This window comes from Heterocephalus glaber, unplaced genomic scaffold, assembly GCF_053883595.1.
Source record: "Heterocephalus glaber isolate CG9 unplaced genomic scaffold, H.glaber_assembly_v1.0 deba00001465, whole genome shotgun sequence".
In the NCBI taxonomy this organism is placed as follows: Eukaryota; Metazoa; Chordata; class Mammalia; order Rodentia; family Bathyergidae; genus Heterocephalus; species Heterocephalus glaber.
In genome coordinates, this window is record NW_028258312.1 from 17,816,199 (window position 1) to 17,831,778 (window position 15,580).

Sequence of the window (15,580 nt, forward strand, 5' to 3'; positions counted from 1 at the left end):
CCCACCATGGAAATGAGAAAACACATAAACAAGCCTCAAAAACAGAGTTCCAGATCACCTACAGCAACCCCAAAGGGAAACGAGATGGAACATTCTGATACTCAACCACCTGGACTCTCTGAACTGGCAACAAAAGAGGATCAGGGAAAAATGAAATCAGAAATAATTACTCAGATAACAGCAAAGATTGTGCTCATGGTGCAAGACATGATTAATAAATCTAGAGAGGACACAGATAAAAAAAATAGGGGAGCTGAGGAACATGATGGAATCCCAACATAGGAAACAAATGGAATCCATAAAACAGATGCAAACAGATTTCCAAGAGATTAAAACTCCATCGAAAGTCTGCATAGCAGAATGAACCAATGTGAGGATAGAATTTCAGATATAGAAGAAAAGATTGCAATTAGTGAGGAGGAAAAGAAAAATTGCTTTAAAATTGTAAGGGAACACGAGAAATCAATCCAGCAGCTGCTAGACTATGCAAAGAAGAATAACATAAGACTAATTGGAGTCAATGAAGAAAGAGGAGAGAGTGCTGACAACATAAAAACACTGTTCACAGAAGTGATGGCAGAAAATTTCCCAAGGAGGGGAAAAGAACTTGACATACAGATAAGTGAGGCATATAGGACTCCAGCTAGCCTTGATCAAAAAATATCTACACATAGGCATATAATAGTTAGGATTTCAGAAATCCAACAGAAGAACAAAATTCTACAAGCAGTGAGAGAAAAGAAACAAATCACATACAAAGGAAAGCCCGTCAGAATCACAGCAGACTTCTCAATGCAAACCCTCAAGGCAAGAAGAGCTTGGAGTGATGTATTTCAAGCCCTAAAAGAAAACAGCCTCCAGCCCAGATTGATGTACCTTGCAAAACTACCTTTCAAAATTGATGGAGAAATAAGATACTTTCATGACAAAGAGCACCTCAGGAACTTCATGAATACCAAACCAGCACTCCAAAAAATTTTAGACAATACCTAGGAAAAGATAATGAGGATCACAACCCCAGGAAACCCAGCAGAATGAATCCATTGGGCATGACAAATTAAACCCAAAGGTGGGGAATTCAACAAAAAGAAAAAGTCATGACAAGGCTTTTAAAACTTTGAACTTCATCTCCCTAATGAGTGTATAATTCAATCTTATTATTGTACTGATTAGTATTTTTCTGATTCTAGAGTTGCACACCATTCCTTGTCTATACTGGCTGTTTATCATCTTCTTATGTCTACATTTTAATTGGGTTGTCTATTAATGAGCTCTAAGAATTCTTTATATATTCTGCTCATAGGTTATATGCATTGTAAATATGGTCTGTTTAAGGACTACTTTTCATTTTAATGATGTCATTTAAAGTTCTAAATTTTGATGGAATCTCATTTATCAATTTTTTTCTTTTATACATCATGTCTTTTGTATCCTAAGTAGTTCTTGCCTACCCTGAATTCATAAATATTTTCCCTTATAATTTCTTCTTAAAGTTTTATAATTTTAGGCTTTCTTATTTAGGTTCATAGATCCCTTCAAGTTATTTTCATGTATGGCAAAAAAGGGTTGAGGTTAATTTTTTATATACGGATACCAGGTGTTCTAGCGCTGTTTGCTGAAAACACTATCTCTTTCTCGGCTCTTGAATTGAGTTTATATTCTATAAAATGCTAATGTTAAATAATCTTTCAAAATTTGGTGGGTGGACCATATATGTGTGGTTCTATTTTTAGATTCTCTGTTTTATTCAAATGATCTATATGTCTTTCCTTACACCAACACTGCCTTGATTACTGTAGCTTTAGAAGAAGTCTTAAAATTAGGTACTAAACGTCTTCCAACACTGTTTTTGTTTTTGGTTTTGTTTTTAACTTTTCTAGGTCCTTTGTACTCCTACATAACTTTTAAATTTCAATATCCAATTATTCATTTATAGCAGGTATACACAGACCTGAATTTTTATATATACCTTGTGTTTTCTAATCCTGCTAAAGTCAAATACAAGTTCTAGGGGCTCCTAGAGATTTCTTAGTATTTTCTCTGTAGATGATCATTTCATCTACACATAAAGATTTTGCTTCTACCTTGCCAATCCTATCATAATTGTGTCATTTTATTGCCAGACTATTTTGGTGGGGCCTAGGTTTCAAAGTTTAATGGAGAGATAAAGAGTAAGCATATCTGCCCTTGTTCCCCACCTTAAGGAGAAAGCATTGTATCTTCTCCATTCATGTAAGCCGTTCTCACTGGAAGTATGGAGTACATGTCTTTAATCTGTTGAGACGGTTCTGTTCTACTTCTAGTCTCCTGATAGCTTTTACCCTGAACAGCTGTGGAATTTAGTCCAATACTCTTTCTCCAACTAGTGACAGGATCATATGGCTTTCTCCTTTCCTCTGTTAAAATGATGACTTTTCTGGGTGGATCTTCCAATGCTGAACCAACACTGCCATCCCTATAACAAAACCACTTTCTACATCCTGCCAGATCTGACTTCCAATAGTTTGTTGTGTTAAACAAATTTCTATCTATGTTCATACTTTTTTCTTCTATTATCTTTATCCAATTTTAGGATTAGCACAATGTTGAGTTCCTAAAATGAGGGGAGAAGTGTTCCTTCTTTTTTCTGCTTTGTTTGATATAATTTATCAGTTAAAATGTTTATGAGCCTGCTGTTGTCATACAGGTAGGTTTTCAAGCTAGGAATCTACTTTCTTTAATAGGTGCTATTCTAATTTTATATTTCCTCCAGAGTTAGTTTCATTAATTTGTCTTCCAAGGTACTTCTTAGAAGTTGTCAAATTTATTTCAAAACAGATTTTTGTAATATGCTTTCTATATCCTTTTAAATTCTGTAAAATCTGTGGTACAGTCTCCTAGGTATTAATATTGTAATTTAAAAAATGTATAACTGATATTGTGTAACAGGAAGGAAAGGTCTAAAAGAGCAGGGGAATTGGGAGGGGTAGAGGAAGGGAAAAAAGGGAAAGGAAAACATATGAGAAGAGGGGAAAAAATGGAAACAAAGTCTTTCAAATAGGGAAGGGAGGGCAAGGGAAGGGGAAAAAAAAAAGAACCAAGAGACTCATGTAATGGTACAAGATCCCAATGATGAATGTAACTGTATTTTATACCTAAAATGTACTAATAAAGTAAATGGGAAAAAAAAAGAAAACTATTAGTATTTTCAATGGTTAATTAGTACTAATGGCATTAGTATTTTCAACCATGAAAGCAAAACACAGATGAAGGAAAAGTTGTGAAACAAAAATGGTGTCTTGCAAATTATCAAAAAATATGATGGTATAAATGAAAGCTTAAAGGATTCACATATAAATGGAGGAAAAATTCACATAAATTATAACAAAAATGAGGGGTATAAATAAGAGAAAGCATAATTTTGTCAGTTATAGACAAAGATTTGGTGGCTATATTTGAAGAAAACAGGATATTATATGTTACAGAAAGCAGATTTTCCAGCTTAAAATAAAATCAGAGAAGAATAAAATTTTTCAGTGTTTATTAAAATGTGAAAGACAGCAAAAGTTTTTTCCTGGTGCCAGAACCTCAAGGCAGACAGTAAGTACTAGAACATTATTAGCTATCTTTCTAAACTAAATATGTCTTATGCCTTACACAGAAAGTTTAAAAGAATCTGCCACATGAGGTTTATTGCAAGTCATGCTCTTCACACACCAATTTTCATAAAGCATGGAAAAGTTATAAGCTAGAAAGGCAGGCCAATGCAAAGAACACCCTCTTTTTAAAAGCCTCTCCAGGTAGTCTTTATAAGCTATCAGCTCCATGAAGGACAACGGGGATGTGCTCAACTCCTACTTCTATAATGACTCAGATTCAACTGAGAGAAATAGTTAACCATCACTCATTTATGTTACTGAGATTCATTTACAATGTACTTGAAGTTCGTTATATCATAAAATGCTGAGAATATCTTGACAAGATCACATATACCCTAGCAAAATGAGATAGATAATAAAGTTAATTAATATTTCACTTTCTCTAAAATATGCAGATAATTGAGACCAAAGTGTTTTTAATATTATCTGCCTCATTTTTCTTCTAGGCTTAACTATGTCCATGACTAGCAGAAAGACATAGAGTAGGTGATTGTTAAATAAATTTGATTTATTATATCAATAGTGATCTCATGATACCCAGTAGAATCACCTATCACATTATTATAGGCAGCTAAGTTAGGTAGAAATACAGGCAGTCAGACAAGGCTAGGCCCTCCAGGGAGTCAGTGCAGAAGATGAGAACACATTACAACTGTGGCTGGAGGCACATCTATCGAAGGCCAGGCCTCAAGATAAAGATGAAATGACCAGGCTTACATGCCTCCTGGAGGGATAAACAATAAATTAAAGATTATACTATAATTGATATCACCTGGTCCAATAAAGTCTAAATAGACATCAGTTACCCAGGTGGGTGACCAGGACCTCCTTTTCCATCCCTTCCTGAAAAGGTCTTTGTTCTTTCCAGGTACACTTCCTGTGTGACCTGCTGCCCCATTGAATCCATATTACCTAAGTGACTATACTTGTAATCTTATTGGATGATCATAGTTCGGGCCCATGTTGCACCTACCTTGTGATTTTGCTCTATAAAACTGCCATTGAGATGTGGGCTTGTTGGCAATCCACTTCTGGGTCCTCTCCTCTCTCTTAGGAGCTATTCCTATTCCCCAATAAACCTTTCCTACTCTTAACCTCCTTTATCCTATAGAATTCATTCTTTAATTTCTGGGGACAGGGACTCAGCATATTTGACATATAGCAGGTTGAGATTTATATTTTCCACTATATCACTATTCCATGCTACACCAATTAAGTCACAGCCTCGGGGAGGGAATCAGTATTTAAGAGCTATTAAAAGACTGTGATGTTCAGTAACAATTGATAATCACTGATAAAAATAATTGAACATAATTCGGGAATATAATTCAAGTTAAAAGCCTGTGGCTTGGATTGGCTATTTGTGTTTCTCTAAGACCTGGTAGATGCAAAATATCTACTTTCTTTGAAACTAACTAGATATGATGACAACAGTTGAGATAAAATAGTTGAGATAAAATAAGTTATGTCGTATTTGGCCTTTGGCTTTCTGGTCTAGTGTCCTAGACCAGATGCAATAAATTGGGATTTAGAGGAGGAAATGGAGGCTAGTAACATCACTCTTAGTGTGCCTGACTAGTCTGAAGACAAAGATCAACATAAGTAAGATTTCTATTGAATTGTAAGAAGAATGATCCTTAGTTTGTATCCTTTATAGGAAAGACTTTAAAATGTACTGTCAGGGCATTACATATGGAAACAACAATGGGCTACTTTACTCTCTGTGAGAGGGTCAGAGCCCTACTGTGACATGTCAGTAAATGATCACTTCAACCTCATCATTATCTTCCTAATTGGCTCCAGAGAAGTTATATATATACATTTTTCCTTTAGTAATTACTTGGTTTTTTTCCTCTAAGTTCAATGGCATTTTCTCTAAAGAGATAATAATAGAGCTAGCCTAATAGTGGAAAATAACCTTGGGGCTTCTATTAGAAGTGGTGGGAAAAAAAGAAGAAGAAGAAGAAGAAAAAGAAGAAATACAAAGAAGGAAGAGGAAAGGAGGAAGAGGATGAGGGTGATAAAAACAATGAAGGAGGAAGAAGAGGAAGGGAAGAAGCAGGAAGTAGACCAGGAGGAGGAAGAAGAGGGGAGAGCTACAGCAGCTGCAGCCTCATCAGGTAGGAGCAAATATTTTAGTTAAGGGCTTTTGACAATGTTTCTTATGACATGAGAGAATATTTTTTAAAGTTCATAAATTTCTGGTCCCATGCCATCTCAGGGTCAGTAGGAGTTGAGGGAGTTCTTAGAAATTTGCAGTTACCCTGGGTACATGTTATACATAATAAACCGTTGGAAAATTATTGCTCTACAATATCTTGAACACTAATATTAAGTTCTCGGTCTTACAAAGCAACAAAGAGAAACAATATTTTAAATAATATAAACCCAGGGGAGTAATGCTTCTGGGGTTAATCTGAAATGATGGACAATTCTCTTCAATGCAAAGCCAAGAAAATGACAAAAGAAGACAGTCAATAATCATGACAGCTAGGCTTTACTGAGAACTTACAATCAGCCAACCCCTGTTTTAAGTGTGCACATGATTTAGTCACATTCAATTCTCATAAATAGTAGGCAGCATTATTTCCCCTGTATCATAGGTGAGGATTCTGCAGCTTCCAAATCTTCCGAATCTTCCTAGGTAACTACACTGGTAAGGGGCAGAAGGAATTCACCACTCAAGTACTCAAAATATTAAACACAAAACCTTTTCACATAAATGAAGGGTAGAAGCACTGCAGACTTGGGTTCTTATCTTAGCTCTGCCAGATTAACAGTGAAAACTCAGGTGGCCTTGCCTGCTTGTGACTCAGGTTACTTGGCTATAAAATGGGAATAGTCCTGATGCTGTAGTGAGAAGCCAAAAGATGAAAATCTTTGCAAAAATTATAAGGTACTATACAAACACTAGTTATCATGATACTGTCATAATCATGGCTTGTGTGGGCTGGATCCTAAATTTCCCCTATGAAGTTAGGACATGGAAAGGAAATAATCATGTTAGTATTCAGTCACATGAAGAATCTCATACATGTTGGTTCTAATATCAAGAAAGCAAAGTGAAGGGAGAAGCACAGTTCTTTTTAAATCCCTCTTCAGTTATTTTCTTTGTCCTACTGAATGTCTAATGCACTGACACTTGCTTCTACACTTAATACATTTCTAGCATACAGAACAACGTCAAATCAATGTAGTACCTCCTTTTAAAAGGCCACTTTTAGAGAATGTGTTCAGAGAGGCCAACATTTTAGGCTTTCCAACACCCTTTACTTCATTACTGACTGTTCTCTCCCCTGAAATCAAATGTCATCTGCTCGGTGCAGGTCAGATGTGTGAAGTCAGCTGTGTGAACCGTGAGTAAATTGCTTCCCTCTGCATTACAGTGCACCAGAATTAATGAAATCTATCCTTCCTCTCTCAACAGGGAGGAAGGAAGAAAAGAGGGGAGGAAGCACACAGGAAATTAATGAGTAAGAAAAGAAGAGATGTGAGAGTTGTGTGTCAGAGATATGCAGCTTTAGCTTTGAGGTCATCTCCCCATCCAACATGGCTTCACAAACACACAAACTTGTCTCCACTCAGACTTGGAAGATGCTGCTGTAGTAAACTGTGATGCAATGACAGAGGTATGTTCTCAGTAAAACAAGCTTATCATTTACTCACACTAAAAAGTTTTGTATGTTATGTATAATAACTCCATCAGTAACTCACTATTATACCCATGTTATAATTCAGGAAACTAAAGCAAGAAAGTTTGAAAATATGCCCAAATGTCCACAGCTAATAAGTGGCAGAGCTGGGCTTCAGACCAGTGTGTTCTGCGGTATGCTCAGATCTCTGTGCTTTTTGAAACAGCAGTCACCTAGAGTTTGGGTGAAGTTTATGAAATGATGTCAGTTTTTCTCAACTAGCTATGCAAATAAAATTAAAGCCACTGCCTCTGCTTTGTCCAGTGACAGAGAACTAGGAAAAGAGACAGTGAATCAATCATCAGCCATTTGACCCATGATATGCTTTCTTACACCAATTTGTTTCTCAGATTTCCCAATGTCGGACCCTCATCTTTTGCCTATGTGAGACTGAAGAGTGAGAGGATCTTAAATAGTTTTGAACTGCCCTCTTACCCTGTACCTGTTCTCATTGCCACTCACAAGTCCATCTCTTTTCAAATTCATGGCTTGGACTGAACTCAGACTGTGCCAATACACATTTTATGGGAAACTGAATACCCAATGGTCTTCCCTTTTCCTTTTTGCTGTAGTTAAAAGCCATGGCTGCAGCATGGCCAGGTTTGAGCAGTGTGGAGAAGGTGAGTAGACTTTGGAGATGGGAAAGGGATCTGGGGATAAAGAGAGATGGGAGAGGGCTGAGGATTTAGCTCAGTGGTTCCACCACCTGGCTCGCAAGCTCAAGGACTGGAGTTTGAGCCCCAGTGCAAAAAAAAAAAAAAAAAAAGACAGAGAGAGATGGGAGAACAGGGAGAGGATGGCGAAATAAAAGGATTAGGACGTGGTATGTATATGTGCCAGCTCCCCAAGATGAATGTACTTACTATGTTTTACAAAAACATATGAGAGAGCCAGAGTGGTAGTACTCCCAGGGGTGCTGTAATCCTAGGACTTGGGAGGCTGAGGCAGGAGGATTACTGTGAGTTTGAGGCCATCCTGGGCTACATAGTGAGTTGAAGTTCAGCCTGAACTGCATAGTGAGACCCTGGAGAGAGAGAGAGAGAGAGAGTCAGTCTAAGAAAAGCTCCAGAGGAAAGGTTGCAGACAGATGCTCACAGGAAACGGGCAGATACCATAATTGAATGGTGTAAGTCAGGCATAAGAGAAAATCTTTTCCATGCATTTGATTCTCTCTGCTACATTTTCCTCAAACTTGATAGAATTTTAGCATTCCTGAACTCCCTTGTAAGGAGAAAAAAAGGTGTGATAAACAACTCCAGCTAGCCGCATTTTATGTCTGACAACACTGGAGATGATTGTTTCCAGACCCACATATTTCCAGTTTTTAAAGAATATCCAGAAAATCAGATTTTTAAATGAAATGTCTCCCGAGTTTAAATTAGACATTAATAGAGAGTGTTTAAAGCAATGTGGTGTGGACTTATTCTGTCTTAGAGCTTTTGTTTACCTTCCATCTGGTGGTGGCCGAAGAGTCCTAGGAGGACAGAGCAGAGGCAGGCAGCTGAGATCTGAATCATTTGGGTTGGAGCGTGACCAACTGTAGGGCTGATCCTCACAGGTTCTCCTAGCCACAGGCATTTATCCACCGAGGGATAAACAACGGGCTGCCCCCCCATCACTTTTGCATCTCACCTCCCTCTAGGGAATTCTTATTGTGTAAAAATAAATGTTATCCCTGAAAGATTGCATGGAGGATCTGTAAACAAGCTAGGAAAAAGAGCCCTTCAGCAAACATCTTTAATTGTGGTTGAGAGAGTGACCCAACTTTGATCTCAGGTATGACAAACAAGAAACATGATCAATAAAAGTGAAAAGCAATCACTTGAAAAGTGGAAAATTAAATAGAGAGTATCATAAACACAAATGTTCATGAAAATGAAATACTTTAATTTTCTCCAAAAAATATCAACTTGGAAGATATGAATACATTGTGGTACCCTTCATCATGATTTTGAAAATCATTTTTGCATCAAAACGTCCTCTTTTAAATAGTAACTTTGTAAGTGAGAAACCTGGACAATACCATCTTAACCAAACCATAAGGTACAGCATCACTAGTAATTAGATATATGGAGATCATGTATCTCTTGATAAAAAGCAGTTAAAATAGCCTAACATCATTTCTTGGTACAAAGGCAGAACCCCAACCTAATCATGAGAAAACATCAGATAAACCAAACTGAGGAATATATAAAATGCTGAACAGGACTCTGAAGAAGCATCAAGATCATAAAAGATTTTTAAAAATGATAGAGGAAATAACACAGACTGGAGGAGACATAATAACCAAATACAATGAGGAGTCTCAATTGAACACCTGACCAAAAGAATAATAAACTGACAGAACAACTGGAAAACTTTTAAGATGGCCTATAGCTTTAGTTAATAGTATTGCATCAATATTAATGTCCTGGCTCAGCTTTGAGAAAGGTGAGTGAAGGGTACACAAGAGCTCTCTATACTATTTTTGGAACTTTTTGTAAACCTAACTTTACTTCAAAATGAAAAATTAGGAAAATAAATCACATTTTTAGTAAGTGTACCCCAAATCTATTTTAAAGAACTTTAAAAGTCTTTAATCCACTGTATATTTGTATTATTTTGTCTATTAAATTATTTTACTAAATTAAGTAATTCAACATTGATATTTGCTTTTAAACATTGAATGATGATTAAATGAATGACTGGCTGGAGGGATGATATTTACAATGGGAAACAAAGGATTATCCAGTCTACTTTGCTTGCTTTCTCCCTACTAAGGAGCATGATGATTGTTGTTTGTGTTTCCACTTTTCCTTCTGTTATTATGGAAATTCCCACCAGTCCCTTCCTGTGGAGAATTGCCCTTACTTTATTGAAAACATTGACATAGTGATGTGGCTATCAGTCATAGTAAAGAACACTCCTCTCCCATTTTCAAACATGAGGTTGGTCACATGACCTATGTTTGACCAATCAGAATACTCTAATATCCTCGCAGGGTGAGGATATTGCCCAAGCCTACCACTTAGAGTTCTTCTCTGGGACTGTAACATTGAGCATGGAGAGGAGGTCCTCTTTTTCTCCTATGATGAACTGGAAAACTGTGATCTTAAAAAATGCAGAGATGGAGAGAGAGAGACACATACACACACATACACACACACACACACACACACACACACACACACACTAGGGTTATTTAAGTTTGTGGCTCCAGTCTCCCTAGCCAGCTCTATATTTATTTTCTTGTGGTTCAATTACATGAACAAATAAATTCTCTATTTCTTGCTTAAGCTCATTGTAGTTACAATATAGCTGTTTGTCTTTTTTGATTAAAACAATTTTGATTCATCTAACATAATCTTTGTTTTGCTAGACCAAATGTTATATATCAAATGATATTATTTATACCGCTAATACTTGATTCCAGAAGAAAGGACAGGTAATGTGGCTAAGATTCATTGTAACAGTGAATTTATTCTAAAATGACTCCTTGATGATTATCGGAAGCCACAGAGGAATATTAGAAGAAAGAATAAAGATTAGCACTGAAAAGCTGAGATGGTCAAAGATTCTGAATTCTGAAAATGAAAAAGAGGTAAATGCCATGATAGATCAGTGGATGACCAAGTGCAGAACACATTATTAAAAGTTTGGTTTGTGTTACTCACCCAAGAAATGTTGATGACTGGTAACTAACGTGACATAGAGAGAATTATGCCACACAGCCAAAGGCAGACCCGTGGCCATCATATATGTGGACTCTGCACATTATATAACAAGATCACTCAGTTATCTTGTAAGTTACTACTTCTAACAGTACTGGTTGTTAGAGGAATTTAACTTACGGGAGAGTTCCTGGTAGCTTTCTCTTCTGTCCTATCTTTCCAAATATTTTTATTATTATCCTTAAATGAATATGGTCTACTGACATTTATATATAACATAAAGCTAGGAGCAAATTCTTGGTAATAAAATCAAAATTCCAAACTTCATGAGAGGCTAAAATTCAGCAGGAAAAAAATCTTTCACACTTAGACCTCTCTACCCATATAGACAAACCAAAAACTACACATGTCAGTTTGCAAATGAAGTGTGAAGTGTGTCATCTGTATAAAGAGATGTTAGCTAGACCAGTGCCTCTCAAACTTTAATTGCCTATTAATCACCAAAGAATTGTTAAAAATGAAGGTTTTGATACAGAAGTTCTTGGGTGGGAGCTGAGGGCCTAACTTTCTAATAAGTTTCCAAGTGGTACTTGTAATGTTTGTGTATGGACCACAATTTGAGAAGCAGGAAATTAGCTAACATTCATTTTTCAATATTGAGAGTTTATAATTCTCATAGAAAATATACTTCAAGAGCAAAGAAAAAAATTATATATGAGGTCTTCTATGTGAAGAGGGCAGAGTTTGAGAGCATAGGGGAAGAGGAGCATTGCCTGAAAGTATAAGCAGACATACTCTACAGTTTGCTCAATTAAATGCATACTTTTAAAGAATCTGTTCTTTAAAAAGTTGTTATTAAGAACTGATATGTAACAAGATCTCATTATCCATTTCATTAGGGAAAAACCATACTTTTCAACCATTGGAATTAATAGGACTAATTTCTTTAATTCATTTCTATACTGAATTCAAGATTTTAAGAGTTTGTCTAGTTTATTCAGCAAAAAATCCCCATAATTATGTATCCACCTCAGAGCCTTTCAGCGTACAGACTTTGCTGCATTATTCTCCATAGGTCAGAGCTTTGTCACTGGAGAAGTTAAAGATGTCCCTCAAGATATTTCATCTTCTCATCTCCAGAGAAGTTCAGGCAAACAGGTTGCTGCTGAGCTGCTGGAACTCAACCAAGAAGAATGTCTGCCACAGTGATATCTACTTAAGCAAGCTGTTGCAACCAGGCCTTGTCCATTGCATGAAAGTGCAAACTTCTACAGCATGCATGACAAAATTTGGTCATGGGAGGAGAAATAAAGATAAAGCAAGTCAGGCACTCCTGAAAAGTATATATTTTCATGGTCTCCCCAGATCAGTCTCCCCATATACTAAATATTTTTGTTCACTTGTGGTAAAGTTGGTGCATGGTAACTTCTCTACAGGGCATGTGTATTTCCTAACTTAGAATATTAATATTATTTGCAATGCTTGACATGTAAAATTTAGAAGAATTTGAAATCTAGAGGCATTCTCATAAATTACAATGGTTTATTTGTCAAGGAAATAACAGAAAGTCCTTTTTATTATTTAAAATCAAATAGTCAAATGTAAATTGTTAAGTGGTTATATAGTAGTGTAACAATTTTATTTTCTATTTGTGTGAAATAATTTATTGACAGTAGATATCAAAAATTTGAAAGGATAATTTTTATTAAAATGTTTTGATCAGAAATTGTACATAGGCTTTCAAGCATAAAACCCAAGATAAAGAGTTCTATTATAGAAGCATATTTGTATTTCTCAATTTGAAGTTCTGTACATTCACTTTTAATATATTGTCCAAAATGCTGTAGTTTACTTTGATATCATAATTGTATCTTATAAAAAGAAAATGGTTTTACTAGGTCCCATACACTAAGTCCTCAAATTTATCTCAGTGTGGCATACAAATATTGATTTTTCTATGTTGGGAAACACTAGTATAGGTAGTTTTTCCTTTATTATATGTTTTTTTTACAAAATATCTTTAGTTTAATTACAGACTAATTGATTACACATTTGTCTTAATGTGTAGTTGCTATTACCCACAGCAAACCAAACTGGTAAAAAGCAACATGATAACTGGAAAATGTTAAAAGGAAGTTATACATTTTAATTTTTATTAGTACATGTTTGTAGTACATAATGATTACATCCTTCATGGGTAGTTGGTATAGATACATCTTAATTCCTATTACATCACCATCATGTACCCCAAATCTGTGCTCCCTCCATCTCTTCGTGTCTTTCCCATTTGTGAAAGATCTGTCTCCCTGTCTCTTATTATTTTTTACTTTTCTCATTAATTTATTTATACTTTGGGTTTCTCATATAAGATAAACCATGCTATATTTAAGTTTGTGTATCTGATTTATTTCACTCAACATTCTGATCTAAAAGTGCACTTTTCTTTTTAGGTAGTCTCATCCTGTTCTTCACACTGGCCTCAAATTCTTGGGCTCAAGGGATCTTCTTGCTTCAGCCTCCAAGTAGCTGGGACTTCAGGAGCATGCCACCATGCCTAGCTCTCACCCCTCTTAATGCCACTTAAAATCTAGAAATATTATTATGTAGGGCTAGAAATCTTTTTGTCTTGACCTGAATGTTTACATATGCATTTTGTAGTAAGTCATTAAGTACATTGTTTGTTGTTCATGCAGGTACATATTTTATTTAACAGTAACAAAAGATTTAAAATTTGGGGGTTTTTAGGGCTGGGAATTTACCTCAGTGGTAGCATGCTTGCCTAGCACATATAAGGCCCTGAGTTCAATCCTTAGTATCACAAACTTTTTCTTAGGCTAAAGAGATGCAGCAATCTCTAGGAACATATGCTTATATCTTGCTTATACTACCATTGCTCTTATTACTCCACAAGAAAATCAATAAATGATTAACTTCATTGCTAGGCAGTGGGGAGCAGTCATGAAAGGCCTGACATTCATTTAATAATTCATAATAGAGACACAGTCCTGTTTAGTTTCTGGATTATCTTGTATTCTATATAAATTAATTAGGTCAGAGAAATGCTATTAAAACCAACTTATAGATGATCATTTGCTTTTCTAATTCATGATGTAAAATATGCGGATAGGTATATTAATCAGCTTTTCTATCCCTGGGACACAATACTGGACACCCAAAATTTAAAGGATGAGAGGTTTGATTTGGCTTGTGACTTCAGGGAATTCAGTCCTGTCTGTGGTTGGCTGACTCCAAGGAAAAAACATCATGGCAGAAGGGCATGAAGGAACAAAGATGCTTAGTTCATGGGGGGCAGAAAGCAGAACAAGGCAACACTGCCAGAGAGGAAGGGGTGAGGGGCCAGATATTTCCCAAGAACAAGCTCCATGGGCCCGCCAGACACTCCCAGAGTGTGCTTTACTGATCTCCTGGGTGGCTCCCAAGGCAACCATGTTGACAGTCAAGTTTAACAACCACAATGGGCCTGAATCCACAAAGGAGGATAGAACTAGCCAGTGACGTGAAAAAAGTTAGGATGGGTTCTAAATATGTTTATACTCCTAACCTGGGCAAAATTCATTTCCTCTGCAACTCAGAAGTTGTGTCAAATAAGATCTATTGGGTAAAAATGATACAGTTTTCAAATACGGTGTGAATATTTATTGTGTGGATAGGGATGCTGTCTTCTGTCTGTGAGAATTTCACTTGTCTTGTTATTAGATGACTGTTTACTCCAGACTTGTACCTTGTTCCATTTAAGACAAATCTTTCATTAATAAGACTCTGACCTTATTGCCCACACACTGCCAAGCCGATTTAATGGAACAATAATAAGAAATGGACAAACACGTTCCTGCTCTGGCCGTATCTACCGTTATTCAACATTTGCCACAGGGTCCTCTTGCCTTTCTAGTGCAAAATTAGCATCTGTCTGCTGTTAGAATGAAATACCCTAGAGAGCTTGAGACCACAGCTCAAACTGAGGCATGAAGAATAAAAAGAAGACAGCTCACCCAGCCATCAACATTCACATGTAGATTTAGAGAGCAGGTGACAGAGCTGTCAATTTGGGCCCATTCCACAACATCTCATATGTGAGTAACATGACTGCAAAACACTTATCCGTGTCAGGTGTCTTATTAAATGTGCCATTTATTTTTGCAAACATGTTTTATGTTGAAAGATACTATCTGTCTAATTCACATTTCTGCAAACACGGAGGCAAGTGAAGAATCAGCACCTGTGAGCCTCATCCTCCACCAAATCCTGTCTCATTTGCTTCTTCTAAACAAGTCCCTTGCATCTTTTTCCCCCGACTGTCCTCAAGCCTTTCTTTCCAATCTGCTCCCTCTTCTTCTATTTCTCTAGTCCAGATTGCGCCCCCCGGCGGTTGGGAGTTTTTAAAAAAGAAAAAATTCTTTCTCACAAGCAACACCCTGGTTCATGTTTTCCTCCCTGAAATTTCACTCTTGGGTGTATTTAGTCCAATGCGTTCCCGTGAGCAATATGCAAGTGGTCGCCCTCGTGAACCTAACCACGCACCTCCGACGGTCAATTTCCTATTTTGATATTCAAACGAGGGGAAAGGAACGGGTGCAAAGGG